This window comes from Chamaea fasciata, unplaced genomic scaffold (assembly GCF_029207755.1).
Source record: "Chamaea fasciata isolate MVZ Bird 193981 ecotype frontalis unplaced genomic scaffold, bChaFas1.0.hap1 SCAF_6, whole genome shotgun sequence".
In the NCBI taxonomy this organism is placed as follows: Eukaryota; Metazoa; Chordata; class Aves; order Passeriformes; family Sylviidae; genus Chamaea; species Chamaea fasciata.
In genome coordinates this window covers 54162806-54190737 of record NW_027094091.1, presented here as the reverse complement: position 1 = coordinate 54190737, position 27932 = coordinate 54162806, and the positions used below count along the sequence as shown (strand labels likewise).

Genomic DNA, 27932 nt, shown 5'->3' with positions numbered 1-27932 from the left:
GATTTCCCTGCAATTAGGCAGACTAGCAGTTTCCTTTTTGGGAAAAGCTCAGATTCCTATGGAACTGAATTCCAGGAGCTTGGTCTTCAGTGCAAATACTAAAGATCACAAGACTCCCCGTGTTTCTGTGGAGTGCCTTTCCCAAGCTGTTCCTTGAGCTGCAGTTTCCCCAAGCTATTTGTGGAGATGATGGATGCTGCAGGTTAGATTGTGTCTGTGCATGGCAGAGAGGCTCTCAGCCCCAGGGAGCAGGTGTAGTTGAGATTACCAGTGAAGCAAAGGCAGGTATGAACTGACACGTAAGTGGCAGAGCTACAGATCCTCATTCCTTCCTATCCTTTGTGTCAGACTCAAAAGTGGTGCTGGCTGAAGAGGCTATTGTAGTGTGGGTGCACAGTCAGGGCAGAGCCAGCATTCAGCCCTTTCTTCCAGCATGTAGCTGAATGTAGAATTGATGCGAGAACAAACTGTTCTGCAATTAAGGAGGTTCTTTGTGTTCAGTAGTAGCAAGAGGCTATGCTGCCTTCTCATTTTTGCTCCATTATTTGGGATTCACAGCAGTGTTGATAAACTTTGGTATTAAGTACATCTAGTTAGCCAGAGCTGCACTGTGAACTGGGTTACAGGGTGAGAAGCTCACTTACATATTTTTATTCTGCCAGGAGAGGTTTGGATTAGATTTTATGAAAAAAAAACAAACAAACAAAAAACCAAAAAACCAACCAAACAAAAAAAAACTAACAAAAAAACCCACCCCAAAACAAAAACAACAAACAAAAAACCCAAACCAATCGCTGGAAGAGTGTTTAGGCACTAGATTAAATTGCCCAGGGAACTGGTGAAGTCACTGTCTCTGGAAGTGTTCAGGAGGTGCCTGGATGAGGTACTCAGGGATATGTTTCAGGGGTGAATGTGATGGTCCTAGAAGGCTGATGGCTTGATTAGATGATCTTGAGAGTCTTCCAACTCTGTTGATTCTGCATGAGCTGTGGAGATTATGCAGGGCTTTGCTGAGAAGTGCATAGGGTGGGAAAAGAAGAATAATGGGGTCTGTGACTGTACTTTTCTAGTTACCCAGTGGGGAAATTTGTTTCTGCTATATGCCATCAGGAAATAATAACCTCACTGGAGCAAAAGGAAAGGGGAGAGAGCTGAGATGCAGGAGTCATGGGATCTACATTTCTCTTTAATGTAGTCATGTCTCAGAGGAGAGTGTTTGCCCATGAATTTTGGTCAAGATTGGCTCATTCCAGCTTGGAAGACATGTACTTGAGCTGATTTGTGAACTGCACTTCGACACGCACTTTCTTTTTTGCACGCACTTGATTGAACAATGAAATATTTCATCAGAAGTAAAATCAAACTGGTACGACAGATTGTGTGTTGGCAGATGCTGGACACACCTTCTCTGTGCACAAGTTGCAAAGCAGAAATAAGGAGTTAGGTTTGACAGACCTATCACCAAGTCTGGAGGCAGTGCAACCATGTCAGCATAGCACTAAACCTGGAGGCAGAGTTTATGTTCTTTGGCTCCATGCCATGCTTTTAAAAGGCAGTATCGAGCCAGCTATTGAGTTAGCATCTCCTCAGGGACGGTGTTGTGCAACTGAATGTGTGCAAGACAATCGTTCAGTGGAGTAGGGAGTTGTTTTGTGGTTTTTTGGGTGGTTCAGCTGCTGCTGTTGGTTTGTGTGTGCTTGTTTTTAAAATGTATTATGGTCAGAAAAGCAGGAGGCTTTATGGTGCTCTTGGCTTCAGAGCTTTCTATGGACTTCATTCTCTTCATCAGTGCAGGCCATATTGTCCAGGCTATGAGATGACTAAGCCACACTGAATTTTGTGGGAATGCTTTATAACAAACCTGAAATCAGGCTTTAAACTTTCATATAGGCTGTACTTAAAATATCAAGCTTTTAAGAGGAAGAGGGAAGAGCTGCAGTCTTTGAGGCAGTCACAAGGGGTTTAACATAGAACTAATAAACTTGGTTCTTCTAGAATGCTCCAGATACATGTGTAACATCCCAGTCTCCAAGGCAGAGGATGCTGATATTTCATATACAGAATGTTCCATCCCAAATTATCCTGCAAGCCTTGGGTACACAAAGCACAGCAAGGTTTACTAGGATACCACACAGCTTGACAAGCATTCATGAATTTAGAGAAGGCACACTCTGTTCTCAGGTTCCCTGCCCATGCCCTTCTTCTTTACTCAGGAAAATTTATTATTAGAAGGGAAAAAAGGTGAAAATTTGATGGAAAGTGTCGTTTTTATTTTATTTGTTTATGAGTTATTGAGACAGCTGGTTACCTTTCACAGAGTTTATTAAAGCTGATTCTGATTTCATCAGAACCCATGATAGTGAAGGATTGTAGTCTTGGTTTTGGTTTACTTTCAGAGGGCACTCCTAGAAAATGTGTTGAAGTATTGCATGTTGCTTAAACACTAAATGGAACAAGTCGCAATAGCATTGCTGGGGAAGTAGCAATGCAAAATGGTGGTGGATCAAGTGAACAAGGAGCAGTAGAACAGAACAGAGGGAATCCTCCTAATATCTTATCTTCTTATTGATCAAGTTTTCTCCCAGACAGCTAATAACTGTTTGAATGTTTTCCCACTGCTTGTGAATCTTCCTCTTGTGACCCAGCTGTGGCATCATAAAAATGCAGCAAACACTGAGTTATCATAATTCCCACAGTGCAAAGAAATTAGCTGGGAATTGCAGTGAAAGGTCACCTTAAATGCAATTCGTGGGCATCTGGAACACCTGGTCTACTTCTTTGCACAAAATGTTACTTCTCCAAGATTCTCTGAGGATAAGCTGTTCCCGTTACAGTTTTCATAGAGATGATGGCTCTGGTTGTGATACGCACCTTGCTCTTAGTGGTAAATCTCTCAGGCAGAAGTTCTGCCCTCTTCCACTGCTAAATCTCTGAGCTTGCTCACTTACGTTGTTCTTTTCTATTCTCATTTCCCTCTTTAACCAGGGAAATTTATAGACCTAGACGTTACTTCTCTCCTTCAGTACTGTTTTGTGAAGTGCTGATAGCACAGAATCCTTAATCTGTCTGGGGACACTGTGGGACAGAATTTTATGTTCATAGTGCCCTTGGTTTGGGGTAGAACTCAGCTTCAAAGGCTGCCATCTGTCTTCTATGTATCTTAAGTGGAAGCTGGAGGTTGTGTATTTGAGAGGTTCATGCAGATTGCTTAAATAATTCAAACCTGCAAACCCAATAATCATAGAACCATAGTACTGATTAGGTTGAAAATGACCCCTAAAATCATCAAGTCCAATCACTGACCTATCACTTCTCTGTCCCCCAAAAAGTGGTGTCCCTAAGTCTACGCAGCTTTAAAATACCTCAAGGGGTGGTGAATCAACCACGTCCCTGGGCAGACTGTCTGAGTGCTTGATGATCCTTTCAGTGAAGAATTTTTTCCCAATATCCAATCTAAACCTTCCCATGAGCAACTTGAGGCCCTTTCCTCTTGTCCTGTCACTTGCTACTCGGGAGAAGTGACCCGCCCTATTTCCCTACACCCTCCTCTCAGGCAGTTGTAGAGAGTGATAAGGTGACAGCTGAGCCGCTGTTTCTCCAGGCTAAACACCTCCAGCTCCCTCAGCCACGTCACTTAAGCCTTGTGCTCCAGACACTTCCCCAGCTTTGTTGCCCTTCTTTGGACATGCTCCAGCACCTCAGTGTCCCTCCTGTAGTGAGGGGCTCATAACTGAATACCGGATTTGAGGTGTGGCCTCACCAGTGCCCAGTACAGCGGGACAATCACTGGTCCTGCTGGACACACTATTGCTGATACAGGCCAGGATTACGCTGGCCTCCTTGGCCACGTGGGCACACACTGGCCCATGTTCAGTGACTGTCAAAAAGCACCTCCAAGTCTTTTTTTCTTGGCAGCTTTCCATGCATATATCCCAGCCTTTAGCATTGAATGAAATTGTGACCTGAGTGGGGGATCCAGCACTTGACCTTATTGGACCTTGTACAGTTGGCCTTGTCCTATTGATCCAGTCAATGCAGATCCCTCTTCAGAGTCTTCCTGCCCTCTGGCAGATCTGTGTCTCTCTGAAACCTCTGTCAGGTGTTAATACGGGCTGAGAAGTTATTTAGGGTAGTAGGGACAGACACTGTGATTGTATTCTTTTCTATTCCTTATGACATGGAGCAAGAAAATAATACATTACAATGAGATCAATCAACTTCTTTGGCTCACCGTGTATAAACAGAACACAGTGTCTTTGTAACAGTACCTTTACAAAAATATTTTTGAATTATTTATTTTATAGAACTGTAGAAGAAAAAAGGCCAGTTTTTTTTTTTGTTTGTTTGTTTTTTGCCTGCTTCTTTTATGTGACATGCTGGTGTTAGTGACTTTAATTTCCAAGAGGCATACATTTTACAACTCTTTTTAATTATGCTGAAGCTCCAGGGGGCATGTATGGGAGACTGTGACTTTGGCATTATGGGAACAAGAAGTAGAGTGAGTGTCAGAACTCTTGGGTGAGTTGCCCAGATGAAGCCTACGTGACTTCTCAAATAGACAGTCTAAAGATCATCTGACTTAGTCATGAGTTTTCCTGATAATTTCAGACATCTTACTGTTTTCAGGCACTGAATTCTACACTATGACTCTACAATCTCTGTTTGAGTAGATCAGTAACTTCAGCTTTGCCATTTTCTGTGCAATACAATGTTTTGGTTTAGTGGTGAGGCACTCTATTTGAAAAATCATTTTTCTGGGAAATTAAATTTGTGAGGTATTGGAATTTTTTGTTAGATTTTTTTGACAAAAATGTAAATGGTCTCAGATTAATGATTTGGATTCAGTCATCTGTTGTCTCTGCTCTCACTTTTCTTGCTGTTGTTGTTTTCTTTTCTTATTGCAAATAATCAGAAGGGAAAAGTCTGGAAGGAATAGTCTTGTCTTCTATTCCAACACCCTCCTTCTCTGACTCTCTCTTTTCTTTCTGACTAATTTTCAAAGAAGTATTTTAGACATTTTTAACTGGTCTAGTAATGAAATCCTCTTTGTGTTTTTTGTGATCTGAAAAGCAGGGCACAGCAGGCTGTGTCTGTGCTGTGTGCCTGTCCTCTGGGTGCAGGCACACAGGAGAGAAGACCTTTACCATGCATTTACTGGGAAATATTTTATCTGCAGCTGTTGTATTTCCTTCTTGACTGCTTTCTAGCAGGCCTAGGATGATGCTGTGAACCCAAAGATTTAACCCTGTGTCATCACATTACAAACATTTCAAGCGACTCTCTCCCACAGAGCATATGTACTGGTCCCACATCTTTGGTTCTGCATGCTGTTCTAGAGCACCAATTCCATATGATTATAAATAATTAAAGGACCTGACTACTGTTGAGAAGGGACCCTATCTCAGCAGAAAGCACAATTTAAATGAGTCCCACCTCTTTAATTCCTCCTATTACCTCATCTATTCAGTACCTGGAGTAAACATGGTGGTTTTGAAGGGGATGCAGAGTTTTACTGTTCTGTGGGATACCAGAAATATCTGAGCTTTAAACAGAGGCTTTTCTGGTTGGTCAGTGAAGAGTGCTTTTCCTCTATGCAGTTTGCCTTGTCTGAAGTGAAAGGTCCTTTGGAAAGTCTTTTTTCCTGTTGTCTTTCAAGACCCTGGGAAGCCTTGGCTTTTTGTAATGATGCTTGGGAGAGGATTTCTTCTGTGCTAGTGTTTTACATGTCCTTGGCACCTGTATGCTGCAACCATGGCAAATCCAACTTCTCATGGAACTATGCTATGAATAGCTGCTGTAACTTGGATATTTTCAATCTGAATTCCAGACAACTGGCAATCGTGAAACATTAAACATCATGGTTGCTCTAAAGATATTGCTTAAATACTTACATAGTGCAAATAAATTGCTCTGCAGATACCAAAGACATAAGTTAAGGCAGAGGGATGCTATTGTCACGTGCTAAACTAGTGATATTTTGCAATTTGGCATGTTAATTCCTCCAAGATTCTGCAGTAATTTTGCTCATCTGTGTCAGTGGTTGGTATCAGAGTCTCCTGTTATGCAAAATAAATCAGTAATATCTCTCCCTTCCAGGGAAAATGTGCAACAGTTTATTGCCTTGTAGAAGGAAAAATAAATTAACAATGCTGACTGTAACTGGAGTGAAACACGAGGGAAATCAGTTTGCCATGAAAACATCTGTAAAGGAATTATCTTGCTGAGAATCAGGTATCAGAGCTGCCACTTTAGTACGGCCAGCTTAGATGAAAAGCTGAATTGCTGAGCAGCGTTTCTCATACTGCGAAGTAATATAACATATTTCTAATGCAAACACATGAGCTCAGGGCCAACTTTATGGTACCTAGAGTCCAGATTCTTGGATGCTTGCCTAAGCAGAGCTGAGCTAACCACATGCAGCAAAACTCCAGGCCCTGTGGTTATTAGGAAGAAGACTTACACTCTTTGTAACATGACCAGAGTTAGAGGGAGGAGGGTTGTACTTGAGGATTGGAGGAACTGCCTGCCTTTTAGGAGAAATGCAGAAGGGAATAGATTACCATGCAATATGCAAAAAAGGCAAATGATTGGCCTGAGGAACAAGTTCCTCTTCTTTTAGGCTGATGGGAATAAATCTGGAGCAACCATGTGGGACTTATATCCTCAGTGGCTCTGGTGGGGCAGTGCCCCATGCTGAGAATCTCAGGTGAGTGACCTCTGCTCCTGCTGAAAACTACCTGCAGCTCATCTGGCTGTGAAAGAGAAGCAAGGCATTGGGGGTAGGGGATGGAGGATGAGCTGTAGTGCTGGTCAGATTTTTGCATTGCTATGGAAACAGGTATTGTGCTTGCTAACCCAGTGCACCAAGTAGGTGTGGGTAGACCTCTGACCTCTCTTCATTTTAATTTTCAAGCTATTGGAGGAACAGGAGAGAACAAAATGTGTACAGGAGGAGATAGTCAATACAGTATTTTGCTCAGGGCTCAGATCAGAATGAAAGGGTGTGAGTTTACTTGCAGAAATTGACTTATTATTTTGAGCATGCTGCAGCCACATATATGAAGTATCATTAAAGTGCAGGGGTTCCCCCACCCCACCTCCTTCCTGGAAAGATTTGCATATTGGTATCACCTGGAAAAGAGGTGGGAGTAGACACTCTGTATATCTTATGCATGCTCCAAAAGTCCCAGGGTGCTATAAGTTCAAATAGAAATTGGTTGCAAGATTTCTCTGCAATGTGAATCCTGATTAATTTCTATGATTATTTTAGTATTTCTATCTGACAAAGTCTGTGATATTACAAGGATTTTAGGGATTCTTGATCCTTTTTAATTCTATGTCATGTTCTACTTAAAATTTTTATATACCATGTTGGGAGAAATTTTCTGGTTTGTGAGATTTGAATGGGAAGGAGAGAGAATCTGGACTAATTTCTATGCTGGGCCATGCTCAACTTGGTAGGCCTTGTGGAGATGCCTGAGGAGAACTGGGCTTGATATCTGGCCTGATGATTTTATGCCTCTGTGAAAATAATTCTGCCTGCATAAAATGCAGAATACTATCTTTCCCTAGACTGCTTGCTTGTCTTTTTTCTATGATGTGGCTTTGCAGAGTAACTCAACCCAGACTCTTGGACTTAATAGGTAGAGGTGGGACTGTGCATAAGGCTTTTGATGGGAAATTATCTTTTAAATTCTCTCTGAACTCATCAGTTGTTTAAATAATTTTAACTAGTCATTAAGTGCTTCATTAGAGTGTTTTCTTCTTAAGCTGCCTTAGTTAGATTAAAACTGAATTGTGCCTATTTCTTATTACTCATTTTTGCCTCCATTTTTCCTAAATGGACTTTGGCTCATGTATTTTTGAGGTTTAATATCAGTTCAGCTGAATGCTCTTGAGTTTCTGAATTAATTCAGTCATTTTGTCTTAATGACCACAAAGAGTTTTGTTAAGCTGGAGTGCCATTAAACTCAAGCGCCGTAGTGTTTAGAGCTGGTGATCACTGGGGGAAAGCTTGCAGGTAGGAAATAAGACTGGAAGTTGGACAAAAAGCATGAGGGGTTCATTTGCTGTGAATTCAGCAATAAACACCTGGAGAAAATGTGGTCCAAAGGGATGCAAAATCAGTACTTTGCTGAAGAAGAGTGTGCTAATTCTTTCAGGATAGATTTTGATCTGGAGCTCAGCTCTGCATTTCCTTCCTGAAGTCTCATTGATACTTTATCATGTGTTGCAAATAAAAATATTATATGATGGGAATATGTTTTATATAGCTACTCTTTAACTGAAGAAAACTCAGATTGCCTCAGCATACTTGACACGTTCTCTTCCTATTGATGCTGGGGAAAAAAACCCAGACAGTTTCTTTTGTTGTCATATCTGCACCCATTTATAAAGAAACTGAATTGAATATAAGGGGGCTATTGTTTTCAGGACAAACTGCATTTTGTCTTAGGACAACCTAAAATTAAATTACTTTTTTATCTTTAAAAATGAAATGAAAGGAGGTTTGAAATAAATAGTCATTGAAAATGTAAGTTATTTCTCTCAAATTCTTCTGAATTTTTTTTTTCATCTTTAGTTCAAACAGATTTCTAAACATTTTGACATTACCCTATAGATATTTTCATAATGAAAAAATCCACCAGATTTAACATGTTAATCTAATTCTGGTTTAATTATTTGAGCTCATGTTGTGCTCTGTGGATTATATGAACGGATGAGAAAAAGTTCCCAGATTGTACTACATTCGTGGCTGGCAGGGGCCACTCCTAGGAGACAAGGGCAATGTGAAAGTTGCTAGTTAATCCTAATGACAATGAACAGTTTAGCATGTACTTGGGCACGGTAAGGTTTTCAGAAGCAGTCAGCTTTGTGCTTGCTTTGTGCTCACTGAAGTTGTTGGGGTTAGCAGCCCTGGCAGGCTGCTGATGAGCACTCTGAGAAGCCCATCTACACCAGCTCTCAAAGTAGAATGGCTTCTTCCCACTGCTGTGTGAGTGGCGTAGGTGGGTGGTGCTGTGGAGAAGATAAGGTGCTCTTAATTTAAGCTACTGAACTTCACAAAAAACCTTAGCAATGCCAGAGCAGTTTTTAATCTTCTCACGAGTTAGTAGGGTGAGTTTAAAAGGAAGAGTTTCCCTTCACTAAAATGTGAAAACTGTGGCTTGCTTTACTCTCCTTCTAAAAATAAGCCATTGTACTAGAAAATTAACTGTTGCAGGCTGAGGGTGTTTAGAGGACCTGTTGGGTTTCTGTTGGTTTGTTGTATTGTTGATTTTATTTTTATGTGTGTTTTTGTTTGCTTTTCCCACGGAAGTATGGCTTTTGCCCTTTACACTAAAAACACATCAATGATTTTAAGGGGTTATATACTGTCCTAGGAGTCTCAGATTTTAGGTTTTCTTTCTGATACCCCACTCCCCATCAGAGAGCTTTTGTGGCTAATGCTTCTCAGCATAAGTTGTTTCTCCTTTGAATATATGCTGTGAATGGTCAGCAAACATAGATGAATGTGCTTGGCTTCATAGAACTTTTAGTTCAGGCCAAGTTAAAATCTAAAGGAAATGTGTGTATATGAAATGCAAAAGGTATAAAGTCAGTGTAAATAGTGTTCATAGTGACATAAGTGAAAAATAAGAAAAGAAACAATATGCCTAATTCACTTTAAGATCACCTTTGAAATGTGCTTGTGGTAAGCCTCTGGCTTTCCCTGTATCCATTTGGAAAACGTGGAGCTCATGCCAGGCTATGCAGGGCAGGAAGCTTGCTCCTACTGCATGTTGTCTTCTCTCTTCAGTAATAATGCTTGGCTAGAGCAGGAAAATATGCTCAGAGGGGTTTGTTCAATTTCTCATCCTTTGCTCCAGATTATTGATTCTTTCTCAGCATACACTTTTGACTTCTCCCTCCCTTCTCTTTTACTACATTTTCCTCTCCCTGGAAGGGTGACCTAGTTGCCCTGATGCACACACAGCCAGGACATGACTGAACTCTTGAAAGGTGTTTGCCTGCTCTCTTCCACTTGTAAAGCCATGTGTATTGAGTCTTTCCCTACCCTAAACTTAGAGATTTTCAAAAAGTAATTAAACTTAACTTCATTTGGTATAATGTTTATGGTAGGTGAGGATCATTCATGGCTTCTGTTTCTGACCAGACCCTGTGAAAACTCTTAGGCTGGAATGGAGATGATTTGAGGGAGGGAAAAACTAACTCCAAATTTGAACCTGCTTCTGTAGCCCACTAATCAATCTGCACAAGGGGCCTGTTCACAGCATCACTGTTAAAGTTTTTCACTAACAAATTGATCATAGGCTAGGCTGGTAGAGAGGTGGAACTTTCTGAGCTGTTGTTATTTAGCACATTATCCTTGTGAGCGTTAAAAACAAGTGTAGCATCCCCCTTCTTCTTGACTGACATGTACATCTTCATAAAATGCAGGCAGAGAGCTACTTCAGCAAAGATTGCCCATGCTTAACAAGCTTCTGTGCACTTAACAGGTGTACTTCAGCTTTCTTTGAGAGCTTTGAAGTAGAACAAGGGTTGCTTTAAGTTGGACAGCTCTACATCACTGCAGCATGTTAGTACAGTGTGAACACTCTATATCTTGCATTAGAATAGATTCTAAACTTATCACATAAAACTGGCAGTAACTGGGTATCTTCATGTACTCTGAAAGTAAAACTAGGGCTCCAGAAAATGTTCCACTACCTGTAAAAGATACCCAGCCCTGTGGTTTTGGGCAGTCGAGTGACAGTGCCATTCACTAGACAGCACAGTACAGGAGAAGCTCTTCTTGCTATAAAGGCCCCAGAAGCTGTGCCCTTGATAGTCTGCCAAAAAACAAGTGGGAATGGGGAAATATCTAGCAAGAAACTATGTAAAAGCTAGAGTGTCTTGAACTGGCCAGTAGTGTTTTGCAAGTCCAGCAGATTCTGTGACATACCTGACTAGAAATGCTGGCAGAAAACTGGTTGGTTTTGGTCTCACTTAGGTGGAATTGTCTTCAGCTTTTCCAAATACTAAGATATCCTGACAGGCCATTCAGGCTACCAACACTTCTTGACAGGTCTTTTCCTTACACTCCGTGCAACTCTTCTCTTCCCTTGTTTTCTGTAAATATCCGTTGGCACAGCAATGCCAGAAAAGTTCACCATTTACCACAGACTGGTTAAGAGTGTTTGGAATGCTCTGTCCCTTTCCTGTCACTGTCTCTTGGATGTGTTTTAAGCAGATCTGAAGATATCTATATACTCTTGGATCTCAAACCACAGGCTAGAGGGATTATTTGTCCTGGATCATATTTGAAAATATGCCAAGCTGTGGACAGATGCTATTTAATGTAGGTGAGGATGTTTTATAGTGAATTTTGGGTGAAGGTGCTTTTTTTGTTCTTTTTCAATGCCTGTTAGAAATAGTTGCTACCTTTAATTTATAAGTGCAATAGGAAAAGCAAAAAAAAAAAACAACTTGCAGTGCTTGAAATGTAAAGGGTCAAATAAAGCATAATCAGTCAATATTGCTTTTTTGCTCTATTTTTTTTCTTAGGGCTTTGAGAGGAAGAATGCTTTTGAAGCCTTTGTTAAAATTAAAAATTGAAAAAGAGCACAGAATGGGTAAGATTGGCTAACACTGCAGGAATTCTTGTTCTTGAAGTATGATCATGTATCCTTGAAAGGAATTAGAAATAAATGCTTCTTAAGGGGCTAAGATAACAGCAGCAAAATAAATTTGGTTTCTGCACCTGGTGTTGGCTGTAACTTCAGCATCAGAGAAATGGGAAGAACTTGTTGTCCATCATCCAAAGAAAGATCAGACTAGCTTCTGCTGGGATGTTTAAAGTTTTGCTCTTCACTGTACTTTCAACTATTGGTTTATAGAAGCGTTGCAAAAAGTTTCACCTTGTTTGGGGAGGCCATGCCCTTACTGTGGAACAAGGAGAGCAATAAGAACAATCTTCTTGTCTAGTCCTTTCACTCTCCTCCTTTGTTTCTTCTCTTGCTTTTCCTTGTAATGGGATCAGACTCTTGGTGAGACATCTGTAACAGAAGGCGAGGAAAAGCATGACAGTTAAGGTCTAAGAGAATGACTGGTGCTCTTTCTCTTTCCTCACTTTATTTCGTCTTGCCGTCCTGCTTGAATTTTCCTTCTTACCTTCACCAAATGAGGAATGCTGGAAAGAAGTGGTGGTAAAAAGGACCTATTTCTATGGTTGTAGATGCACCAGTTAAGTGTAAGTCTGGCAATGCTTCTGTATCCTTTGACTTGAGAGTCTGTGCTCTTCTCATTCAGTAGCTGTGCTCTGACATCATCTGAAAGTGGAGGTAGACAGCTAATTGAGCATTTTTAATTTTAGGTACTATTTTATGAAAATGCGGTGTCATAGAGTCTTACCCCTTGGACATGTTAGAGTATAGGCATTTCCCTGATAACATCTGTGCATTTCCTCTGCATGCTATTATTACATAAATAGCAAATATTGCTATTAATAATAAGCAATATATCCAACTGTTGGCATAATGAGCACGTAAGCTAGTGTTTCAAAAATGAAATAAGTCCTGCAAGCCAGTTTTGGATAATGATTTTGCCATGGGTGAACCTAGGAAGAGAGACAAAATTCCTCAAGATGTTGCAGCAGCTGGCAAGGTCTCCATGGTTACATTGGCATGAGATCTGGGAAACCACCAAGGGTAGTTCATTTCTTGACAATAAAATACCAGAGAGGAGTACTCCTTGGTGTATCTGAAGATTATCTTAAAGTGAAGGTTTAATTAAATAAGAGAGAGAAGAAGAGACAAGTTTTGTTTAGGGGAAAAATGTTTAAAATTGAATGCAGACAGTGACAAAGATGTGGCTGGGACACCTTTAATCACAGGTTGTGGCTGCAATATTTATGCGAGCTGTTTCCTGTGTCTGTTTATTTCTTGTATTCATGTGGCCTGACAAGATCAGGGAAATAATCTTGTCTGAATGCAAGAAAATTGTCACAGAAAGAGTAGCTATTCTGAAAAGATTGTTCTGCTGCACACTGTGGGGCATGAAATGTCCCCTGCTTCATGCTCATGGATGGGAAGGTTCTGTGAGATTTCAAGACATAACACTTCTCAAAAAAAATTATATTCTGTCTTAAGAATGCCAAGTTTCAGAACAGTATTTCCTTAATAAGAAGGGATAGAAAGCTACAGCTGGTTTTAGGTGGGATGCAGATCAAAATGTGCATATAAGATTTTCTTTGTAAGAATGCTGAGAACAGAAGGAAAATGGCCCCTTTTAAAAGCCATCGTGATTTTTCAGCATTGTGGCCAATACGCAGTATAGCGCAGTGAATTACCTCTTTTATTTTCTAATACATATAAAAAGTCATTTTGAGTGTCACCTGGCTGCATCTGAATTTCAGGCAGAGCTTTGCACATATGCCTATGCATCCATATTAAATACCTGTGTTTTTCAGCCCTGCTGCAGAGTTTCAAGGTCCGAGTCACAATCTGGTGCCTCATGAGAAGAATACTAAAAGATATTTCTCCCAAGGAGATAGAAGCAGCATTTGAAGACAGTCTCACAGTTTGAGCAGTCTGGGATATTTTTAGTGAAATAGAAAGTATTGATTTGCCAAAAATATTACTTTGTTTCATTAGTTTATCTACTTTGGCGAAGTTTTTGAGGGATAAATGTTTCTGAAATTTAGGGTTGTTAAAATTTAGCCGGATGTTGAATGTCAGATACTAGCATGGACTGTCTTGGGTTTAGGGAGACCCAATCTCTGAACTAGCCCTAACAAGAGACTGAGGGTGGGATGCACCTATCCTACAAGTGTTCCTGCAGATTTGGGCAGCTGGTTATTTTAAATATGAATCTTTTGGCATCTCTTGTCAGAGTTGATTCTTCTTGGACAGAGGCAAATTGCTGGCTTATGGGTCATGCCTCTGTATTTAGTGCTAGACCATCCACACAGCTGGGACGTGAGAACCTGGCAGCCCCCTCCCCATTATGGGAACAGGCCTCTAAGCCACTTGGCCCTACCTCTCATACAGCTGCCACAGAGACGGCCTTGGAGCAAAGTTGGAAAAGCTCTTAGTTAAGCACTTGGAATACTTTTTGTTACCACTCTTGTGCCTAGCTCATCCTGGGGAATTGAGGTGGTTGGGAAGGTGACAATGAGCTCCTCCATCAGCAGTGACTCTGAGGTGTTGCTCAGCCTATTGCCTGCACAACACTGTCCAGATCCCTAGATTTCTACTCGAAGGCAGCGATACCTTTTTGCCAGAGATAAGCAAGTACAGGAATAATACTGTGCCTATGCTGTGCTTAGAGAAGAATCAAATACCATTCTGGTAGTTAGTTAAAAATAAATGATGTTTTGCTTTTGTCAGTGTTTCACCTTTAGAAAAACACTTAGCCTTTAACCAGGTCACTGTTTTTGACTTTTATAGCAAATGAAGCGTTTCTACATTGTCTGAGATTGAATACATGACCTGCTTATTTGTTTCTGTCAAGTCAGTCAAAAATACCCCAAACCCTCCACTGATACGTTGCATCCTTCAGATCAAATTCCGTGAGGCTGGCTTGTGGAAAAGGCAGCTGTTAGTGCACTGAGCTTTCCTTGAGTGCTACATGCGCCACACTCACTGTTTTCATGTCCCTGTCAGAGGGAATAGCAGGGGAGGGGAGGGCACTGAAATGGGAAGAGAGGAGTGTTATTGTTTTCACCTCCTTCCTAGTCTGGCATATCCTCCAACCTCTCTGATCCTTCAGAGCCTGAAAATCGTCCCAGGGATTCCTGGACTATGAGGAATGATTCAGGCTTTGGACTCGGTGGCGTTGGAGGAAAAATAATCTGAGTAATTCTTTGTGAAATGAATTAATTTTTGACTAAATCTACTTGTTCAACTTCAAAGGCCTTGGGTTGAGCTGGCCTAAATGTAAAAAGCTGTTCTTGGCATTGAGTGGTGCTCTCTGTTACCAGCTGAGGTTTTTCTCACAGCAGTCAAGGGACTTAAGTTTGTTTCTATGAATTCTTCACTCACCACTGGTACACATTCAAGAGGGAGGACTGAAGCTAATTATTTGCCTGATTGTGTACTGTCCCGGGAGACAGTGATAACCATTCATCCATCATTAATCATTTCCTGATCTCATCAATAGTCACAAAAGGTGTATTTAAAACCACGACCTTAATATTATGTTTACAATCTGGACTTAAGCTGGTCTTAGTAGTTTTGCAGTGCCTGGGCAGTGTAAAGAAAAATCTGGTTTAGCTATATCCTGATTTTATTGCTCTGAAGGCACCTAAATACTACTGTCTTTCCCATTCTACTTATCCAGGGCTTTTAATGAAACGCTTTAAGGTGATGTAATTATTCCCCATAGTGTGCTCAATCCACCAAACGTTGCTGACAAGTTTGTTCCCTTGGGTTTTGTTGCCTGTTCATTGCCTACCTAACAGATTACACGTGAAGCAGGCCCTTTCCATGTCCAAGCTGATGACTTAGCTCACAGAACTCCTCACCCAGAACTGGGGGATAGAGGCAGTATCACAGAGCAGACTACAAGAGATAACTGAACACTAATTTTTGCTTTCTGACTTTCTCTTCAGAGCCTCGTTCTGAAAATCATTAAAGTGAAATGAAACCTCATATTTATTCTTTCCATGACTCTGAGGGAATAATAAAAATTCATACAGAAAATTATTAGTCCCATGCAATATTGGGAATGTCTCAGCTGAATGCCAGTCCAAACTTGCTTACTTTCCTCTGTATAGTGGTATCTGAGTCTGCTTGCCAAGATTCCTCAAGCATTTTGATTTAACAACTCCCCTGCTAGTTCAGAGTTCTTAACATTGGTGGGTAGTTTTGACCTCTTTTGCTCTCTTTCTGCTGTGTGCTGTAGTTTTTGAGGCCTAACTTGTATGTGTGGAAAGGTCACAATTTAGTTGTATGATGCTGGGGAGGATAGCCCTTGATACTGGTGTGGGCCTCCCTGGACTCAGTAATGCATCTCATATTGGTGACAGGTTTATTAACATTCCTTTTTCCTTTTCTGCTGTCCTGGGTTAATTCCAGGTCCAGAAACAGAAGTGCTGGAACCCTCTGAATGAGGTGATGTGGATGTGACTATTACTGGTTCTCATAACAGCTCTTCCCTCAGGAGACCTTCAGGGCAGATCCATTAGATCTTCTTTGCAGTAGAACTTTCCATACTGCCTGTGTGTGTCTGACCACACTGATAATGAAATTTTCTCTGGAGATGAAGCAGCCTTTGGATTCGTTTTGGAGAGGGCTGATTTCTCTTTTTTGTTTGGCACCAGGGTCAAGGGCAATTGCCAGCCCCAAGAGGACTGTTGTGAAAGGACCGGCCATTTACTGGTCTTGCTCCTCTTGCAGTCAAAGACCACCTTGGAGCTTTGTTCTGGCATGGATTCAGTGACATTTAAGATACTTGCATCTGGTGCAAGCCAAAGACCTCTTCTTCTTTTTTTTTTTTTTTTTTTTTTTTTTTTTTTTTTTTTTTTTTTTTTTTTTTTCTCACTCCACAAGTTTGCAGACAAGTGAGAACTGCAGTTGTTTCTTAGTAGAATTTCTGTTCAGAAAAAACCCCAGTCCATTTCTGAAATAAAATGGACATGGCTGTCCCATCCCTAGAGACTCTTTTTCTGGACTGGAGGAAGTTATTATGAGTGTTCTTTATGGAGTGGTCAATACAAAGCAGATAGATTCTACCACCAGTATTGAGTAAATATGTGCTGGGTAAAGGAAATATTAAACACAGAGAGGTCAGTCTCACCTTCCTTATGGACAAAAGCCTGAAGGGTTTACAAAAGGGAGAAAGGGGATAAGCCTCCTTATGTGGAATCTGGAAATGTGACAGACTACACTATAGATTGTCCTTCAGTCTTATCTTCTGGATTTTAATAATTCAAGTGGCATACCTATGTTTTGAACAATGCAGTAAATTCTCCATTTGGGGTTAAGTCTGAAGTTATCAATCACCATCTGTCTGCTTTTGTTTTGTACTGAAAGTTACTTAAGTGGCGATTATACCTAAGCAGGACACACTAAACTAAGTTGGAAAGGCTTAACTGTCTAGATCCTAATTGGCAGTAGGAGCTTATGGAACACTGGCTCATTGAATGACATTTTGCAAATGTATGTTTTGATATTCCCAATTAGAATTAGCATATTATTGGCAGTCAACCCTGTGTAACATTTGGAGCATGATTGCATAACTTCCCTTTGGTGTTTTGTTGTGCATCAGGTATGGGAGTTCTGTCAGGAGAAGCAGCAGCCTAAATTAGGAGCCAGCATCTAATTTCTGCTTTTCATTATCTCAACCTCTTAATTTCTCTGTTATTTCTTTTTCTGATGTCACGTAGACAAGTTCTTCTGCCACAGGTGTAAAGACAACCTGTAGTACTACCTGTAGTAGTAATGGGTTGCTGATCTGATGGGCAAGGAGTTTGTTTCAGCAAGTAATACAGTGCTGTTTTAATGGTTCTCATGGCTGATTTCAAAATGCTGTCCTGCTTTATAAAAGCAGATCTGAGATAAGATTTGATGAACTTACATATATCATATATGCCATTGAACAGCTAATATTATCTCAGTTTTCTATTCATATCAGTATTCAGCCAGGCATTATGTATCATGGAACAATACAGCCAAGTTACCCTTGCCATAGCACTCCAAACCAATATTACTTTCTCTCTGATTTCTCACTAAAACACAGGTTAGGCAAGTCTTTTGCTACTTGTCTACTTGTTGACTGATATATTTTCTTTTAACAATAAGTTAATTTCATAGTCTGATATTCAGGAAATGGGTGTTTTTGGAAACACTCAGATCTTGGTTTTTGATGTTTAAAAAGTAGCCTAAATAAAAGGGAGAATGGTTAAAGGAAGAGTAGCAGGGATAAAAATTTCTGAGGGACATGAAGGAGCTCTAAGCTGAATTAGAGTATCCACTGAAGGATGTTTATGTGTAGCTGGAACATGGAACTTCTCCCAACAGACTTCTCCACAGGCAGTCTTATTCTACAGAGCAGTAGCACTGTTGTGCTGGGAGAAGCTGAAGTCAGAGAGCAGATGAGGTGCCTAGCTTCCAGTTCTAGACTGTGTCCTCCAAATCCCCTTTTCATCAACAGTCCAGTCTTTTCAGCACGGATTTTCTGGTCTCTGCATGAACTGTGAAAAGAAATTATGTTACAAGAAATGTAGTTTAAGAATATTCATCATTAATATCACAGGCATATGGATGGCTGCACTGTGAGCCTCACTGCTGACTCTTGAGTGGTCCAGAGTGATGTGCAAGGGTGTCTTATTAGCCTTTGCTGCTGATTTATATATTTTATTGATGCTGGTAATAAAACATGTTTATGTAGAACAAGAAAACCATGCAGTGTGCCATTCAGAATAGACTTTGTTGTCTCGCCTGTTTGTTGAATGCATTATTTGGAGTGTCAGTGGATGAAGCCCCAAGCCACAGTGGAAGTAGTCAGAGCAAGAAGAAGTAAGAAAAACAATGCTTTCCAGACCTGGCCTAAGTGAACCACTCCAGTTATAGTTCGGTAATGAGTTTATTAAAAAAGACAGATGAAAGCAGTAAGTGGTGAGATGGCAATTGTTTTTCATAACTGACCTTAGCTAAGTGTAATTTGAGTAGACATACATAACGTTAACTTGGAGGTTTTAATTTTGGTTAGGATAATCACAGTTTGAGCACTCTGTGCTCTCCTAATTCAAGATACTAATATATTCCATATTTTCTTAAGGACCTTGGACATAAAGTTTAGCTAACAGATGTGCAACAGATTGAGTTGGGAACAATATAAGGGCAGTCAAAAGAGCTGCTTTGATTGTAATTTATAATAGGAATACAGTTTCAAATTTTAAAACGTATAAGTCTGTGTGACTTTTAATGCTTGTGATTCACAGGCAGTTACCACCAGTTCCCATTAATGGAAAATGATGACGATTTACATAATGCTAATATCTATTCATTATTTAAATCCTTAATTATGTGTGCAGCCATGTGGTGCAGTAAAATAATAAAAGGATAAAAAATGCAGGAAGTAATGGTTCTTTCAAGCAACTGGGAAGTCAGGTGGCTATTACATTAAAAAGAAAGAAGATAAAAATCATATTTGTGCCACCTTTTGATGGTTTTTTAAAAAGGGAGGCTTCTGCTAATATTATCTCAATATTTGGGTCCTAGTTCTACCTCTGACTTTTGCAACATAGCTTCAAAGCTCAATTTGGTTTCTCTTATTAAAAAGGAAAACTTATTAAATCCTATATGAATATTGGTTGTTTCTCAGAAAATCAAATCCTAACTTGTTCTTCCCCTGATAACACTGCCTACTTGAAGAGTTCAGAAGTTCACTTGTAGGTTGTCCTTGCCTGTGGTTCTTCTTTGCTGCTTCAGATTTCTGAATGAATGACATAGGCTACAGGGTACTCATTGCTGGTCTGTTATAACCTTTTCCACAAGGTTTATATAAGGCTGATCCCATACAGACACACTCACAATTGATTTATTTGCTATTTTCCTGTTAACTGATTCTTCATTAATATAAATCTATGTGATATGAATTTTAATCTCTGTTCATATCAATGTTGAATTTTCATTCCTTCTGGAGCTTGAAAATTTAACTGTGTTGATCCTAGATGTATTTTTTGATAGCAGAGTTCAACTGACCATTGTCAGTTTTATGTGGGTGGTTTGGGGTTTTCTTTTTTGGGTTGATTGGTAGATTTGGGGTTTTTCTGGGGTGGAGAGTCTGGTGATAAGCAAGAATATTTATGAGAATGAATGCTGGAATATTGATCTTGCACTAGATTAATACAGGGATGCTGTTCCAGGATAAGAGCTGGAAGATAGAACATTAAGATTGTAGGGTGAAAAGAACTCCTTTAGGCAATGCAACAGATGGCTTAAGAGTTGCCCATCAATTTTCAACACTTCCATTTGACTCCAAAACATAATAATGGACAAGTCTGTACTTGTCAAATATTAATGATCAAAGTTCTGTCCTCAGACACCAAGCTACACTTGCAATTAAATAGATTAATAACTTCCAGATTGTTAATGATAGAGGGAAGGGGTCTGCAATTGGTACTGCCTTTTGAATTCGAGGGTCTGATATGTCAGTGATGTCAAGTGCATAATTGCTGTTGGTATTCCTGAAATGGGATCATTGCCATCTTACCCTGCTGCAGAGCTGAGAAAGATTGGTCGGTGCCATTTTGTGTGTTGTTCAGGCAGCTATTCTCCTGTGCTTGTCCAGACCAGTAGAAGCAGTTGGGAATGTCTCCTTTCAGTTTTGGGGAAAGAGGAGGGAGGCCTATGACATACTTTTTGTACCAGTCTTTTGTGCAGGCACTGCTCTCTCCAGGACTCTTCGTTGGGCACCAAAATAGCACATGAGAATGATCTAGCAAAGAGTTTCTCTGGCAGCTCTCCCTGAGAATGTGCCTTTGCATGGTTTAGCTGGCACTGTTAGGCACATCAGATGCATTCATGCATTCCAGTAACCTCAGTATGTCTGGAGTAGGTTTGAGGATAGAGGGATGGGTCACTTGAGTTTGATTCTTATGCACCCTTACAGTAGACTGCAACGAGCATCCTGAGGAGAGTCTTTCTTTGGCTCAGGGTGAGAAAGCAAGATGCAGTATTTGAGCTCATCTTTTGACTGCTTCTGGCCTTCTCCATTGCAAACAGATCTCTACTCACAAGTGCTAATTCCTAGCAGCTGAAGAGTCACAGCAGTTGAAGCAGGATTTTCCACAGACCCTGCCGAGACATCTCTAGAAATCTGTCCCACTCTAATGGCTTGATAGGTCTGTGCTTTTGGTGGGGCTGCATGAATAACCCATGAACTGACCCTGAAGCTGGGTAAAACACAGTATAAAAAACATATGCAGTGGGTGTGCACTGCTTCTGCACAACAGATAATGCAGATGCACTGTAATTGAGAGGTTGTTCAGAGCTGCAAACATTTCAGTCATTGATCCTTTTGTGCCAGCATTGCTATGTATTACATATTTTTTGCAGCCCTCCCAGAGCCTGTTGGGGAAATAGATGCTATAGGTAGCTTCTGTTGGTTTGATCACATCTCGATAGGAAATTGAAAATACCAGACAACTCCCAGCAGAAAATAGTCTCAGAGACTCCAGCTTTCCTGTTATAAGTGAAGCTTTACAGTGACAGAGGGAACAAAACCTATGCCACTGCAATAGCGCTCTGAAACTGTCCCTCAGTATGGTGAATAAGAAACCTGAGGCATTATTAGAGAATGCTGCTTACAAATGGCTTGGCTCCAGAAAATTTCCAGTGTACTTTGACATAACCCTCAGCTTTATTATGGTTGCACTGGCTGCAAGAAACCTCGACAGCAGATTTGATGACTGATATTTCTGTTTTATTCAGACATTTTATTTTATGCTTGCTCCAATCATCCGTTGAGGAATGGATTAAAATCCAAGCACCATAAGATTGCTTGGACAGAAATAGGAGTTCAATAAATGTCATCTTTCATGGCACAAAATTGACTGTTTATAGGACTAGGCCTTTGATTCAACCCTTTATTGAACCTTGGTTTATGCTGATTGAAACCTTTGCTGAGGACATAGTATAGAGAACATATGTAATGGCCAAAGCTTTCTGATTGCCCAGGGCTATTTATAGAAGCTTCTGTCCTATTTTGAAAAGAGATCTCTGCACCAAGCACTCTGAAGTCCTGATGTCCTTCATGGAGCCTTGAGCTGCCTTGTGCCACAGAAACAGCCTCTTAATATGTTTAGGTGCTGAAGGCAAAACTTCACAGTAATTGAGGGATCAGAGCCCAAAAATGTCATTGCAAAAAGCTGCCAGCTGAATGCAAGCACCAAAGATGTTGCCTCTTTAAGTGTTGGCTTTCTTTTTCCCTGAGGACTTCAGGGAAGGATAGCTGTGACTTTCATGTCCAAGATTGACCCAGTTAAAAAACCTGTCATTGCTTCACACTTAGTCTTCTTAGATCTTCCCTAGATTCCCTCAGGGTTTCATGTGCACAACACTTTCTAGGCTGCCGGGAGACATAGTCAGTCCTTTTCCAGTTTCAGGGGGATTTAAATCCCTGGGTTTGGCTCTCTGAAAAATGCTTTGATAAACAAACAGTTCTGGCTGAAATTTCTCCACTTTCTGTGAAAAAAGTTATGTTCTCAACCCAAGCCCTCTCAAAATATTTCCCCTATTGTATTTCATATAGGGAGTATATATACAACATGTATTTTGTAGTGGGGAGCCCATCTCAAACATCCTGACAGATCAGTTGATTTGTCCCAGCTTCCCTGTGAATTTCTGCATTCTTTCTTGCCCTCTATTCCCACTGCTACAGTGAACTTTTAGAGGTTGAGCCAGAGGATTCTCAGCTTTGCCTTGGGGCATCTTGTCTCTTTCCACTGCAGCATAAGATGATTTTAAAGGTCATTTCACCAAGATGCTGTGGCCTGCATTCTCCTCCAGGCATAAAGATAAGGCGTAAACAGTGAAGTCCATTTGCAATGCCTTTAGAGTTTGTAGGGCTCTTTATCTTGTGAATGAGGGAAAAAGATGCTAACACTTCTGGCTGTGGATGTCAAAAAGAGGCTTCCTTTTCATAAGAAGATATGGCCATCCACAGAGTTAAGCCCTGAAGAAGAACTTACCATTTGAGCTTAATTTTCTCACAGCCATTTACTGCAGCAGTGGAGAAAATGAGAAGGGATCGTTTAATGGAATCCTTCCCAGAGTCTCAGTTCCTGAGTTGTGGAAAAGAAAAATACATTGAACCTCCATCATATACTGAGTTTAGTCTAAGAATATAAGTCTTTGCACTAATATCTTGATCCTTTATTTTTCCCCTGAGCTCTGAGGCTGATGCTTTTGAGCTATATAGACCCTGCTGCTTAAGTCCTCTGTGCCTGTGTGGTAAATATGACGTTGATGCCTTGAGGTAACCGGGCTGCAGCAGTGCATTATCTCTCACCAAGGTGTCCCTGGAGGATTGGGCAGTGAGCTGAGGCTTATCTCATCCATTGCTGCATACTTAACTAGGAGTGCTTTAGCTAGTGGTGGGAGCACTTCTGCATTGCTCTACTCATCCTTCCATTAACAGAGAGAAATGTGAATTGCTTTTTGCGTCCTGTTTCTTTCTGGCCGTTTCAGAGGGCGATTCGGCACACCGTTTTTGCTCTTTGTCCACACTGATTCTCATTTAACTGGTTTTAACTAAGCACCTGAAGTTTTACGGAATGAGTTCAGGTCCCACTTTTCAGGCGACCTCTACACAGGTTGCTTGCACTGTGATGGCCTTCTGCACACTGTCCTGCAGAGCCACATCCCCTTCCCAAGTCTTAGACATTCTTTCATTATTTAGGCTTATATTCCTAGCTGAACACACTTTCTACTGAGTAGTGCTCCTTTCACCTGTTGGCACAGAGATCATCCAAAATTGCCTAAAAAATATTTGGCATCCTAATGATCAAAAATTTTAATGTTATTGCTGCTTCCAAAGACAAACTGCTGTCGAATCAGTTCCTGATATCTCACATGCTATTCACAGAAAAGCATAGACAGGGCAGCCAACTAGAATAACAGAACTGCATGTGTGAATATTCCACTCCATTGGCAAACTGGAAACTCCCACCAGGATAAGAACCTTTTATCAAATCACCAAGAAGGGAAACATATTGCTTGTAGTAGAGAAGCAGAAGTAGGAACCTAAAGCCTTGAAAAATTTCAGGCAGTATTTTTGCAAATCCTTATTTTTGCAAATATTTTTAGTAAGTGAAATGAAGTTACCTCCACAAGTCCTTTCACTGTTCTGGCTGGAATCTGGGGAGCAGAGACAGTGGGATTCACTGTTGGGTACTTTCAGATGTTGCTAACTCCATTTATTGTAGAATATAATCAGACTCATCTTTCACTCATTCCTGCTTATTCATTGTTTTCTCAAGCAGAAGAGAGCTCAGTTCTTGAGACCAGGCTACAGAATTGCACAGGTGCCACATCCTATGTAATGCAGTTCATTATTCAATTGTGTCTTTCCCCTTGAGATCAGAAAATGCTTTATGAAGGGGACAGTAACATGGCTCCTTGTTAAATTGCTCCCTTCTAAGAGAGGCTGAGACATCATAAAGCAATGTTGGATTTTTATGCCATTACATGTAACAACCAGAGTATCCAGGGAGTTTCCTGTCATGCTAAGTGTAGGAAAAGCATCTTTGTTCCTTCTCCTGATCTGGTGTCACCCCCAGCCACCAGTGGAAGCTGTGCATTGAAAACTGTGTTTGCCTGTTGTAGTTCAGTGGGGGAAATGGCACTATTCATCAGCACTTTATGGCTCCTTAAATACTTCATTATAATCCTCTTCATCCAGCTACTTGCAAACGGAATCCAACAATTAGAAAAAATGTGTTTTCTAGAAAGTCTTTTCTTGATGTGAAAACTAGGGCTATAGAATAGGCAGACACTGGTTTAAGAAACAGAGCATAATTTTTTCTATGTCACAGTTTCTGCTAACAGAAACAAGACTCCCAGTACTTAGTCTGAACACAAATATGAAGATATGCTGCATTTAAAAAAAATAGAACAGGACTTAAAAATCAAACACATTAAAATCTGAAAGAAGTAGGTCCTCAAATGTAAACTATTCACATTATGCAAAGCTGTGTCTAAAAAAGTGTCAAGAGCTTCTGGGCTAGCTAATAAAACAGTGAGTAAATGTTGGAAAATGTGGAGGGATGTACTTGTAGGGAGAGGAATTCACTGCAGTGCAGTACATTGGAAGGCTTAAGTCAAGCCACACAAAATGCAAGGTTCTTCACTAATTACAATTACCTAAAGATAAACCTTTTTCAATTTCCCTAATAATAGATTCCTTTAAAGTTCTCGTTTAAGTACTTAAATATGTACCACGAAAATCAGCAAAAAATTGGAGAAGATGCAGGAAACAACCACAAAAAAAAAAAAAAAAAAAAAAAAAAAAAAAAAAAAAAAAAAAAAAAGGGCTGAATGCTAGAGAAAACTTCTAGTGGTGAGAGTTTTAAAGAACTCCATTTCTCCAGCTTACAAAAATGAGTTGGAGGTAACCTGAATTCTGTCTAAGGACCTTTATGGGAAGAAGAAACTGGGCACTAAGTGGACTCTTTAATCTTACATAATTGATTTCAGTAATGTCTACATCATGTCTTCCTGGCACTATAACACAGTAGAATTAAAACTGACTGGAAAATTTCTGATGAGATGGTTTTGAATTGACACCTGGAAGGTACTGGCTTTGAAAGTTCTTTTGATGAGAAGTTTCTCAAGCTCCCAAGAGTGTTTCCAACTCAAACTAATGAGTCTTCTGGAGTGCAAAAAGAAGGAAGGTAATTGTGTGGGGTATGGAAAGGAAAGTTACATACTGTCATAGCACATAATTCACAGTTTTCCTACTGCCTTATGAAAGGGAATGTGTCATCAGCTAAGCTACCTGCAGGTCTGGGAAATACCTCTTGACCCTTTTCTTTTAGTCTTTTATTTTTCCCTCCTTCTGTTCTCCATTGAACTTCTCCTCCATTAATGCCTTCTCACAAAAACAACTTTTCTTGAAACAGGAAAGACCTTTTTAAAAACATCCACGCTGTCCAGATACAGGACAGAAAATACCTAAATTCAAGAGGGTCCCAGGGTAGGAAGACTATTTCCTGCAGAGCTGTAGGAAAAACGCCAAGGCAGCTTTTCATGCTGGTTGTTGGATGGTTTTAGTTGGAGCAGATGGATTTTCACTGCTTATGATACAGGCTATGAGGCCCCTAAGGCGGATGCAGTAATGTGAAGTCATGCTCATCCAGTGAATTTGGTTACAACACCAGTTGCACTCCTCAGGAACAGCATTCTATAGAGAAAGATTTCCTATTCAGGTGGCTTTTTCAGCAGTTTATTTATGCACCAATGTTTCAGCAAACACTGTTGCTTCTGCCACATTCTAAATAAGGCATTTTTCTTGTAAATAAAATATTGATTGATCTAACAAGAAAGGCTTTAGTATACATTGCATAGCAGCTCTAATAGGGAAAATAATGTCTCTGAAAACAATAATAAATAAAAATTACATGGTATTTATATGAAAAGAAAGGTGTGACATTCTGTGAACAGCAAAGACCATCCTTGGGAGAAGGCTGGCAGCATAACTAGTTATTTAATGTATAAAATAATGCATGCAAAACAGGACAGATTTGGATCTGAATATCAACTTAATGTCTTATTTCAGGAGGGTTTTGAGCAATAAGTCTTGTCATCTGTAAGCTAACAGTTATCATGGGATGATATTTTTATAAGAATTTATGAATTATGAATTTTACCTTTTCACATCATGAGTTAGAACACAATAATACTGTTTCTTCCTACTGTAAACAAGGAATGTTTATTTCTCAGTTTAACTGATGTATTGTAACTTTCTTCTTCCCATGCAAAAGCTTTATAAAAGGAAATTTTGTTTGTTTGTTAAGGTACCCCAAAATAAAGGAGCTTTGTTCTGTGCTTTACAGTTTTGTTCTCAAAACCTTATGCATTAAAACACAGGGACTATCTAGGTGTTATTTACTCTGCTATGGTGAAACTAAAGCAGCTGTGAAGGGTCCAGTTGTCTTTCATCAGTCATGTAGGGATGAGAGCTCAGGATCTGTTTGGGCTAAGAACACACTAACTCACCCTCAGTTCCCAATAGGTTTTGCAGTTTGTTGAAGAACTTTCACTTCACACAGTTATGCTGCTAGCAAGGAGGAGTTGTCACTCATTTCCTGCAGGTCTGTTTTGCCCAGTTGCAATCAGTCATGGAGCTTATCACATTCTGAAGGAATAAAAAAGTAGGATAAAGTTTTCAGCAGAGCTGCAGCATTATGGTCGTATGTGCCAATTGATCTGGTTCAAGCAATGTCTGCTGGAATTTTTCAAGGAACCTGAGGGAATTAAATGTCTGAGGGCCATCGGAGAGCCCTTAAAACAGGATACCTGTGACAAAAATTTTCGATTGTGATTTGTCTTTCCATGAAACATGACACATCTGTCTGACTTTCTCCTTATTGATGCTCCTGAGACTTTATTGTCTAGAGTGTTGAGTCTGGACTGCTCAGTCCAGGACAGATATGTTGACACTGCAGATAAGAATAAGCAATAGTTTCATCTCCAGAACGGACTCTGTCATTATGGAGAGGAGCATCACAGGAGGCTTTGTCCGACAGCAGTGACCAGAGCTGCTTACAGTCACCCTGCTTCTTACCAAAATATTCTGGGAAAAACTTGGCCCCAGCTGCAGCTGATTGGCTCAACAATCAAAAGTTCAGGCTCCTCACTGGGCTGTGACACGTGCTTAGACCACAGCAAGGTAAAGCCTTTACCATCAAGGAGAATAAGCTGTATTTTATCTTACACTCCCTACAGCCTATTGCGCTGGTACCCTTTCCCCAGTTCAGCTTGTATGTGGCAATTTGGCGGATCAAAATGCTCAGCTTTCTATGTTTGCAAAAGGAATGATACGTGAAAAATGTTTCTGTTTGACAGCATCTGTAAACTTTGGTGTTTAAAACTCCGCTTCCAAATGCTGTGAGTTCCTTGATGTCCTGAAACATTTATGTTTCAGGAAAAGAGTTGGCCTAATTTTTAATTGTTTCCTTGTATCCTGGGTATGGTCTGGGAATCCTCAGCACCTCTTTCAAAGAAGTGTTAATCAAGAATTCTACTGCCTTGTTCAGGCTGGCTTTACCACAGAAATGTGCTTGCTTTTTAGTGCCACTTTGAAACATTCACTTGAAATTGCACTGGCTAAGGTGTGTATGAGGAACTGAATTTAAGACAGTGTAATTGGGTTCAGCTCCACTGCCTTGCTAAGTTTTTGCCTGCTTATCTTGAGAAAGAATTCAGTTCTTGGATTGTAGCAAA

General features: G+C 40.3%; 1 long non-coding RNA gene across 1 annotated transcript in view; it reads left to right on the top strand.

Moving 5' to 3' along the window:
• Positions 1–27932, top strand: part of LOC136291388 (uncharacterized) — a 105596-nt gene that overhangs the window by 73534 nt on the left and 4130 nt on the right. The gene's annotated exons all lie outside the window — the stretch shown is intronic.